Source organism: Chroicocephalus ridibundus, chromosome 6, assembly GCF_963924245.1.
Source record: "Chroicocephalus ridibundus chromosome 6, bChrRid1.1, whole genome shotgun sequence".
Lineage (NCBI taxonomy): Eukaryota > Metazoa > Chordata > Aves > Charadriiformes > Laridae > Chroicocephalus > Chroicocephalus ridibundus.
This window is the reverse complement of record NC_086289.1, coordinates 20,008,770-20,019,740: the sequence shown is the minus strand read 5'-3', so window position 1 is coordinate 20,019,740 and position 10,971 is coordinate 20,008,770.

Here is a 10,971-nt window from a genome sequence, read left to right as displayed (position 1 = left end):
CAATTGATTTGGACTGAGCTGAACTTCTTTAATAGAACAATAAAAAAAGAGGAAAAGAATGGATTATCAACACAGAATCATTTGTTTGTCTTGAATTATCTTACTGAGTCAATTAACTTTTAGACAAGGAACGTTCCTTTAAAAGGAAAAATCAAAGCACTTTAATTTTAAAATGGCACTGAAATGCTGGAGTACTTTTGAGGCTTGCTTCATTTTTTTCATCTGAAACTGTTGACTGGATTCAGCCAACATGTGGCTAATTTCAATCCCTCTGTGCTTTGGTAGCGTTCATTAAAAAAAAAAGACAACTGTCACCCTGCAGCACTGAGGGACAGATGTAGAGGGGCTGTTGCCAACACGTAGTGACCCCAGAGGAGAAGAAATCACAGACAGTGACTGGGGGTGACACAGCAGAGCCCTGGCTGTTACACGTCATGTCCCAGCCCACTTGGCAGCATCTATACGACAGCAGGTTTGTAAGTATGTGTTACATGCTATAACTCTCTCTCCAGCTCCTTCTCTCCTCCTTTCTCTTGCAGAGCAGCCTGCAGTCCAAAATGGAAGGAGAATGTCAGGGAGATGAAGGGTTTCAGAGCAGTTGGGGTGATCCTGTAACAGAGGAAGGATGAAGGAATGGTAGAAAGATGGCAAGCAATGCTATTTAGCACACAAGTGGGGCAGGCCAGAGCTGGAAGTAGAATATAGTCTGCTGAGCACCTCTTTGGTCCGGCTGTACTGAAACTGTGCCTGAATCTGGTTCTGCTGGTGTGAACTTCATCAGGATGACCAGGCTAACCTGGGAAACAACAACTGAGTGCAGCTTAGCCAAAATATGGCAACAGCTCAGTAGTTCTTTGCTCACACAGAGTCCTGCTGGTAGGTGGTGCTTGCTCCTTAAACACAAACTATCTCAGAGTCTAATTAGTACGTTTGCTAGCAATTCAGGGCTCACGGGTTTGTAAAACAATGGCCTCCTGTAACACCTGTTTATTTCTAAACTAAGTAAGTGAGCCTTTCCCCAAAAAATATTCTTGCATGGATAACACAATTCTTCCAAATGCCTTATCAGCTAGAGCCTAACTGAGAAATGCAAACTCCCTCAGGCAATTCTGGTATTTTCCACACTGTTTCATCCACAACCGTGAGGAAAAGCAATGATGGAGAATGAGAGGTCAACTGAAGAGCCCTTTTCAGCAACGGGGAGCTATTTGCTGTTGGCTGACAAGATGCTCTCTGCCTGTTCTGCAGCAAGACCTGGCGATGATTTGCAGTTCCCCAGCCCCGCTCATACTGAATTCAGTCTCAGGCAGCCTCCCCCTCCCGGTCCGCAGTGTAATCCCCCCATCACAGCCTCGGCGCAATGTCTCTCGAGAGAGAAAGCTGCGTGAGGCACTGAATGACTGGCGTGGATGGGATACGCCTGCCGATTCCAAGCAAGCCATTTCACTTCACTTTTCCCAAAGGCGAGACGCTGCCAAAATCAATCTGTTTCCTCAAAAGGCTTCGATCTTCACACAACTCCATTTCCCAATGAGAAAAAGCGTTGATTTCCAACAGATCCCTAGCACGGCTCTGCCTGGGCGTTTACAGTCTCCTCTATGCTCCCGCTGGAGGGGCTAATATTCATCTCATGTGTCTCTTCCAAGGACTGGAAACTTCCAAACACTCTCAAATTTCTCTGCAGTGCCATTTCTTGATTAATATTATGGGTAGTACTAGGTAGAGGGTTGATTTACATGCCAAGCTCAATAGCAGATTTAATAAAATTCTCTCTGCTTTCTAGCTGGAGCACCCAGGGTGCAATTTTATTGCCCTGTTAGGTTGCTGGCTGCCTTTTACACACACCTTCTGTACACATGTAAAATGGATTATATGTATGACTATATACACATGCAAATATATGTATACACGCACATTTATGTATGTATGGATACACATATGGCTCTTATACACACATTTTACTTAGGAAAAATGTTTGGCATAATTATGGCTTCCTGTTTCTTTGCAACTGAGTGGGCAGCAAGTGTTGAAGCATGCAGTGGCCTTGCTTAAATTTACATACATATGTGCGAATTTCAGAGCAGTAAACTCAGGCCTGCTTCTTGATTAGGTTTGTTTTCTTAACATTCATAGCGTGCCAGCTGGCTGAATCAAGAATGAACTGAACCGAAGCTACAGGGTGACTTGAAAACCGAAGCACCAAATGAAAAGGCAGGTGATTTCAGTTCATGTGTCTGCTTCAACCAGCTCGGCTCTTTGCTCTCCCACTTCTCTCTCATCATCTCCCACTCATGGTGCAGCACCTGCTAACTGGGTTCCCCTCTGAATTTGCTGCAGCTGTCACAGTCTCACCGCTGTGTGGGTTGTGGCTATGCAGGGGAGCAGATGGAAGGGGAGTTTTGGGTGGCTCCTCATCCCAGGTTGGGTCTCAGAGGGAGATGCCTGTTGTGAGAAACTGAGGCACCTGGGCCTGCGCTGAAATCTGCACAGGAACTCGGACCTCACCAGGAACGATCACCAGCACCTGGAAGCCAGATGCAAGTCTTGCAAGTGTTGCTCCCTGCAGACAGTGCAATAGAAGAGGAGGTCCAGAGTCCCCAGGCCTCCACTCATTGCAGTGGGAAGCTTCTCCGCTTTCGCTGCTCCTTGTTCTTCTCAGGAAAGTCCAAGTTCTGGGAATTCCTCACCTTTGTGTTTCGTTTTGTTTTGTTTTGCATACCTAAGGTGCTGCCCTCTCTGGGCTGCTGTATCCTTTGCTCTGCAGTGCTTAGTTTGGGCTCCCTGCAGGGATGCTTGCACTCATGATAGCAAAGAGAGGGGCTGGCCTCCATTTTTGTGCCCTGGACCCAATCCTGCACCTTTAATTTGCCTCCTGGTTTGAATCTGGGCCCCTTCTGGTATGGCAGCACTTGCAAGCAGGTGACATTACAAATAAATTTTAGCAGAGCAACCAACCACACTGTTGTAACGTTGTTCAGTTTTTTTGCTGCTTGGGAAAAAAAAAAAAACAAAAAACAACACAAAGTTGTAAATATTCCCTGGCTTTCAGCAAGCAGGAAATGGACTGTCCCCAGCTGATGGGCTGTGCTGAGTGTGTCAGTTCCTGACTCGTTTCAAATTCAACAGCCACTTCATAACACAAGCATTTGGGTAGTTCTTTAAAAGGAAAGGGAAGCGTCGTTCCATCCCACTGGAAATAAGTAAAGGAGACTTTCAGAGCTTACTAACTGTGTGGTGACTCAGCAAAGAAAGGAGTCTCGTCAGCTCACCTGGCCCTGCCAGCTAGCTCAACTGACTGCCGCTCCTGCAGCATCACCCTTTTGCAGCAACACCTCCTGGTGACAGGGAATGGTCCAGAAGGAGTTGGTGGGTAAGCCTCCAGTAGGAGACCTCTCTTGGATTGCAGCTGCAATCTGCCCCCTCTGAAGCAGGGTGCTTTGGTCTCTACCAAAGGCAGCTTTGCTGATTTATCTCTGCACAGTTGTGAAGGATCGGCAGAAACCTTGCCAAAAGGCCCTGGCTGCTCCTACCCAGTTCTTGGCCAGCTTCCAGGAGAAGACATCTCTGAGGGGAGCACAGTCTTCCGCTGCCCTGCAGCACTGGGGAGTGCTGGTCACTGAAGGGGTCACGCAACACTTCATTTCTATCGGAATTTTCCTAAATAGCTTCCTTAAACAATTCTTTAAAGTGATTTGCTCATGCAAGTTTGGACAAAGCATTAGAAAAACAGATCCCATCTTCTCTAGAAACTCTTGTGAGCAGAGCAATAAGGGTAATTAGAATTAATGAGGCAAAGCAGAGAGATTTAGCACCTAACTTACCATTTTACTGAAGATGCAGCCTCTGAGAGAAACAGGGTGAGAGCAAAGTGCTCTTGTACATCCCGGATGGCTTGGGCTATCCACCTAAGCAAATTCCATCCCCTCAGAAGTGAGTCTTCTGTAACTGCAGTCCAGCAGCACCTGCCTAGAAATTCCTCCTTTCTATATCAAAATGCTCCCTTATTTTAAAAAAAAAAAAAAAAAAAGAACCGAAACAAACAAAAAACCCCACCAAAATATACAACCTCCCCCTCACAATCTTCCAGGCATTGGGATATTTTGCTGTACAATCTACCGAGGAAGTTTCAGGACCGAGCACTGCTCCTACTGCTGAGGGAGGTGTGTGGCAGCACATACCTGACCCACGGACAACAGGCACATCTCTGCGTTTGGGAAACAGCAAGCCTTCCAGCTCTGATGGTTTGGTTTGTTACTCGTTATGGTGTATTAGCATGGGTTTTGTCTCAGCCTTCTCTGCATTTCTGTCCCAAAGGTTGCTCCTCAGTAGGACATTTGCCAAAGTCTGAGCAACTGGGACTGCAGGATGAAAGCTACCAATAATCTAATTTAATTCCTCTGAAGGCAAATGTTCAAAGAGTTAGGATCCACAGGTCCTAAGTAACTAGTAAAATGAAATGATGAGAAGTCCAAGGGGAGGATACTTGGCCAAGTTCTAGTACTGGTTATACAGTAAAAATCCAAAATAACTCCACAGACTTTGTTCTTCATGTTATTAAATCCACATACCTGAAACTATTTAGCCCCCCCTTTTTTAATCTTTTTTTCTAGGTGGACAAAATAACTTGCAGTCATTTGGACCTGATCCTGCTTTTACAGAGACAGGTGTGTGCAATGAGCAAAAGCACGCAGTTGTGCTAGAGACAGCTCTCTGTGTTAAAAAGTCAAGAATTAGATCGATTTCTTATACAGATATGACGCTTTCAAAGCAGTTTCACAGATATATCTGATTCAGGAGACAGGTAAGGTAAAAGAATAGATTGTTCTCAGTTTGGAATAAAATTGCATTAAAAACTCTATCTTCACCTTTGGTTGTGGTGAAATTTTGTGCCAGAGATGGGGGAAAAAAACCCAACCCACCTACCAGGGACTGGAATGTCTGTCTTCTTGCGCAGTACTTGCTTCTGTGGTGGTCTGGGTCCTGATTGTACAGACCAAGAAGGACTAGAGGTCACGGGTGTACTGTGCACATCTGAACATGGACTCCTGCCCCAGACCCAGAGAAAACCAGAAATCGTCTCTCTCATTTTTCGTCTGTAAGATGCTCTTCCTTATTTCTAACATGGACAAGATTTAGAATCTGAGATTTTGCCTTTTTCCTCAGATTAACATCTCTCTGCTCTTTCAGTTCACCCACCACTGAGGCCCCAAATATTGTGCCGGTAGGAAAAGGTCGCACCTTTGCTCTCCTCCCCTGACTCTCCTACTTTTTTTTTGGGTGATGTTGAGGCAGTGCTCTGCACCCTGCACAGCTGCTAAAGCGAAAAAAAAGAGAAAGAGGCAAGCTGCAGAGGTTTAATATGAAACAGGCAGCATGACCAAAAATACCACATTTATAGATTCATATCTTGAGCCTAATTCAAATCCATTGCACAACAGCCCCCAAAGGGAAACGTACATAAAAGACTCGTCCAGGTTGGCTGCTGCACACGCTGCTTTCCACGGTTTTCAGGCACTGATGTTGCCAGAGCATCATTGTTGGGCACCCCCACACCTCCACCTTCTAACCACTAAGGCTCCCTGCTGCTGGGGACAGGGGCCAGCAGCACGGCAATGCTATGGTATGGCTGGGTGCAAAAATTCTTCTTCTGTTCCCCTTAAGCTCCTCTCTCCCAAACCAAGGTCTTGAGAGGCTGCTAGGAGCGGGGGAAAAAAAAAAAAAAAAAAGAAATCTCTTTTTCCTGAGAACTGCTGATGTTTTGCCATTTGTTTCCATTACTGGTTGGCTCAGGGGAAGTAAGAATATCATAACTTCTTGCAGGAAGACCTTTTCCACAAAAATTATTTGATTTGGGATTATATTTAATTTCAAAAAGATAAAACCATCTACTTTTGATGTTGCCCTGTTGTGTTACATTATTAGATCATATTTGAAATAGTGAAGTCAAAACAAGCCATTTTACCTTATCAGGACGACAGGTTTCAATATTAAGAAAATGAAACAATTGAGCACTATTGAGAGTGAATGAAAAAGTCACCTCAGAGCATTTGGACTTTCCCACTAAAGTTTAACCAGCATGGCCATGTTCCCACTGAATGTTTGGATTCCAAGAAAATCAGTCTGACAAAAAAATTTTTATCCAGATCTGTTTGTTAGAGAACAGGCAAGAATAATCCCCCCTCTCCTCTTTCTGCTACCTGCCCTCACAAGGACGGTGGGATTCCTGTTTGGGGTGAGCCTGTGCAGACCCACAGAATAAGCACATGCAGGTGCCGTGGGACAGAGGTGGAAGAGTGGGACAGGCCCCAGGAGTGATTTCTTCATGTGGAGTGTGCACTTCATATGAAGTTTGGGAAGCCCTCCAAGGGGAAGGAGGCGCTTGAGAAGAAATAACGCTGGCAGGACTTGGGATTGTTTATCTCCCGATCAATAGCCGAGAATGATTTCCCAGTGAAGTTGAATAAGCTGAAGAGTGGCAAATAAAATAAGGAATAGCAGCTAAGTGATAACTTGTCAGAAAATTTAGAGGCAATTGAGAATTTTCTGCCAGAGTATTTGCGCACTTAAAAGTAGTTTTCATGAAACTGGGTCCATCAAGAAGAGTGTGGCCAGCAGGTCGAGGGAGGTCATCCTCCCCCTTTACTCTGCCTTGGTGAGGCCGCACCTGGAGTACTGTGTCCAGCTGTGGGCTCCCCAGTTCAAGAGGGACAGGGAACTCCTGGAGAGGGTGCAGCAGAGAGCTACCAAGATGATTAGGGGACTGGAACACCTCTCTTATGAAGAAAGACTGAGGGATTTGGGTCTCTTCAGTCTGGAAAAAAGACGACTGAGGGGGGATCTCATCAACACTTATAAATACTTAAAGGGTGGGTGTCAGGAGGATGGGGCCAGGCTCCTTTCAGTGGTGCCGAGGACAGGACAAGAGGTAATGGGCACAAACTTGAGCATAGGAAGTTCCACCTAAACATGAGGAGGAACTTCTTTACTTTGAGGGTGGCAGAGCACTGAACAGGCTGCCCAGAGAGGTGGTGGAGTGTCCAGCTCTGGAGACATTCAAAACCCACCTGGACATGTTCCTGTGCAACCTGCTGTAGGTGACCCTGCTCTGGCAGGGGGGTTGGACTAGATGATCTCCAGAGGTCCCTTCCACCCCTATGATTCTATGAAACTGAAGTTTTTCAGGGGAAGTTTGCAGAAATTTTTGTACTCTCTGCTGGGGGCAAAAATCCTGATGAAAAGATTTCAACCTGCTCAGTGTTTGTCCAAGTTCCCAGACTCTTCCTCATGCTCTCAGTATCTTTTATAATTTAGGTGCTATGGAGAAACAATAAACCTCATGAAACCCCTTTGGCTGAGATGTTCCAATAAGTCATAGATGGGCCACAACAGCAATGCAGCACAGGAGATGTAGACTAGCCTGGAAAACCCAGGATGGTGTGGCCTGCTGGAACTACAACTCCTATGAGTCAGTATGATATGTAAGCAAATCCAAGCCTCTGTCGATTTGAGCAGAACAAATGACTTTGTCATTTCCTGATTGAATCCTTTCCAAACTGTCCATTCCATTAGAAAACATGATATTCAGACTTTTTCTGTCCTGCTTATAATAAAAAAAATGTCAGAGTATTGGGAATCTCTCCCTCTTTCTCCTCATTGAAATTCTAATTCTCAAGCAGCTCTGGGTGCTGGGCAGAGGAGCGTCTGTGCGCGGCATGTGAGCCACACGCTTCCAGCCTGATGCCCTGCTCCGTATGCCTCTCTCTGGCTGTCCTTGTCACGGAGCCATGGTCCCTTTGTGGGTTTCAGAGAGAGGCAGAAAAGGAGTGGAAACGTTGTGCCGTTCGCTTCTGTGCTCTGTGAGGATTTTCTGAAGAGCGTCCAAGTTGCTCATTGCAATCAACTACCCTTTATTCATTGACGTTAAGGGAAAGCAGACATTTGAGATATTCACGTCACGAGCATCGTGTGGCTTTCATGCCTTCTCTTCCAAGGCAGCTAGATTGCTGAAGGCCAGAAGGCACTCTGAGACACACTGCTGTAAATCACGAGCATTTCCCTACTCCCGCAGTGCAGAGCGAGCAGAATCAGGCCCTCCCACTGAAGACGCAGTATTGCTGGGGACATAGCTGGGGACTTTCATTTGTTTGCAATTAGGTGCTGGCACCAGGAAATCCCTGAAGTCACCATGGTCTCTGGGCAACAGATAAAGCTTTTGTCTTTGCACAAACGGAAGGCAGAGCAGGCCAAGCCAACGCACAGTGTGTGAGCACTGGGAAGCCTGATGAAAGGCAGTAAAGAATGTCCAAAGTCAGCAACAAATAATATGGCAGCAGGAAAGAGAAATCTTTAAGTAGTTAAAAGTGAGGAAGGAGGGAGGGGAAGCGGAGGGGAGGGAGAGGAGGAGCCAGGATGGCTGGGTGCCCAAAGCAGTGATACACGGGGTGAGGGCTGCTAAGACTCACATGGGAGCCGGCCACGTGGGAACCGTGCAGAGCGAGCTGCGCAGCTCCGACCTACCCATCTCCTGCCCGCAGAGCATCCCTCTCCGGGCTTTATCTCTTGTAACTGAATGACTGGGAGGCCTTGCTTCTCCTTGTCACTTCTGCATTATCTTTTTACACTACTCCGCCCTTCCAAGGAACTGAAATACTTTCTGTTAACCGAATCTTGCATATGGTGAAAGAGGAGAATGTGACATTAGATGATCTGTTCTTCTTTACTTGCTTGACAAGACATCCCGTGTCTGGTGTGATGCTTCTCCAACACCCAATGAAGAGATAGAGATTTGCATTCCTTGCAGCATGTATATTCGCTTCAGAGCCCAGCAGAGCAGATCTTCAACCATGAAATCTATCAGGTAGGGACTTGTCTTTATCACTTTGTGTTTGTGCAACTCCTGCACAGTGGGGCCTTGTCCCAGTGATAATAACGGTGGACAGAGAGAAAATCAAACTGGGAGATGGGATGCAAGAGTAAGGGAGTGCAGGCTTGTACAATAGTTACGTTCTGGAAATGCCCCTGAAATCTCCCCCCTTTCTTGGCACCACCAGATGTCTGCTCTGGAGATCCCAAGGGGCTGGGGAGGGTACCAGTCCCTCAGTAACAGGGCCGGGGTAGTTTGCTTAGCAGGCAATAAGGCAGATAGAAGGAATAGTGGGACAACCAAGCTGAGGAAAGCACTGAAAGTTACTATGAGGACCTTAATTTTGAATGTGGGTACTTCGCGTGATGGTAGCCACCCAGCTGCTTTTGTGGCTGTAGATCTGGCATACAAGGTTTGATTCCTGTTTGCATTCATAGTATTTATCTTTTGAAAGAAAGAAGTATTTCCTCTCTTTTTCCTCCTTCTTTTCAAAATATTTTGTGCAGAACTATTTTACTAGTGCTCTGCCCTGTGGGAAGGCTCATAATTTAGAAAACATGGGCCAGGCTATGCAATGGGGCTTGGCATTTGCTCATGTAAGTAGTCTTCCCTTTGCGTAGGAATTGTACAGCGTAGTCTGAAGTATTTTAAGTGTCTCTCTGGTGCCCAGAGGCAATCAGATAGCGTGTGCTAGATGTTAAACTTATATTGATTTTATGTATTGCTGTGGTACTGTGTATGGAAGGACTTGGCGATTTGGGTTTTGTTACACACTCTGAACCACATCCAGAGAGTCTTTCCTTCAGATTTGCTGTTTTTACAGGCAACGTACAAACACATTTCAGCACAGCCAAAATCTTCTTCCAGGCACTGCAATAAATCATGCGGCATGCTAGGCAGCTGGAAGTGATTGCAGATCTTTAGGGTGGAAGAATCACACACGTTTTGGAGGTTTCAGTCAGCTACAGCAGCATTTTAAACCTCTCTCCTTCTGTTCTTAGGTTGTGTTCTTCCACCTCTCCACAGACTGTGCTAAACTTCAAGCCGTGGTGGTCTGGCTTGGGTTTGCTGAAAGCCTAAAGCACCCTCTTCTTTCTGACAGCTCACAACACCAGCGCATGTTTCAGGTCACTCTTTGCTGGCAGTGGGAAGGAAGCAGTAACAGGTCACCGTTTTTCCTCTGCAGCTACGGTGCGGATCGGCTGGCTGTAGAGGGAGGCGCTGGAAGGCATGAGAGCTGAGGACACGCTGATGAGCCAAAGGGTGGTGTCGTGTCAGGCAGGGGACGACAGATCAGACTTCACAGGTGGGAATGAGTCCAAGAGCATAAGCCAAAGAGCTCCACAGCAGCATTCAGGTGGCTCCTCTCCTAAAGGGCCCTGGGTCCTGCTCTGATACAGTGGCTGCAAAGGACAGAAAATAAATGTCCTACCGCCTCTTTCAGACCCTGGAAATAGACCACTGGCCCTAATCAGAGCACACCACAAGTGTGAGGAAGCCGGAAGGTGCTGATGACTTGTCACTTGAGCTTTGGCAACTGGGGTTGAGAGGAAAGAGGAGGTCCTCAAAGAGACAGGTGAGAATGAGGGACAAATAAGGGTCGGGGTAAAAGGGGACAAAAGAAGTCACTCAGGGAGTTCCTATGAGAAAAGATCACCAGTGTGAGCACTCCTGCCAGAGAGGACCTATGTGAGCAGACACCCCCCTCCAGAGTCAAGGGGGTGCATGGAGCAGGGACAGGGTTGCAGCCTTCTCTCGCTGCTATGCCTCCGTCCCTCCAACTGAAGGGCAACCTTTGTGACCAGAAATAGAGGCCTTTTACCCCAAATCTGTCTCCTGTGTAACAGCAGGAGCCATCCTCAGCCTTGGTCCAAGCAGTGCTGGGATGGCTGATGATGTACTGGTGTTATTAATCACAGATGGACTGAGGAATGCTCCCTTGGAACTGGGGCTTTCTCCATATGGATTGCTGAAGCCAGAGGGATCATTAGCTCATCTCATCTGACCCTATTGGTAACAGAGGAAAGAGAACCTCACCCCACGTCTCCTGAGAGCCCAGCAAGCTGTATGTTGCTAGCACCACGGCATTCAGCCCCTATCTAAAGGCA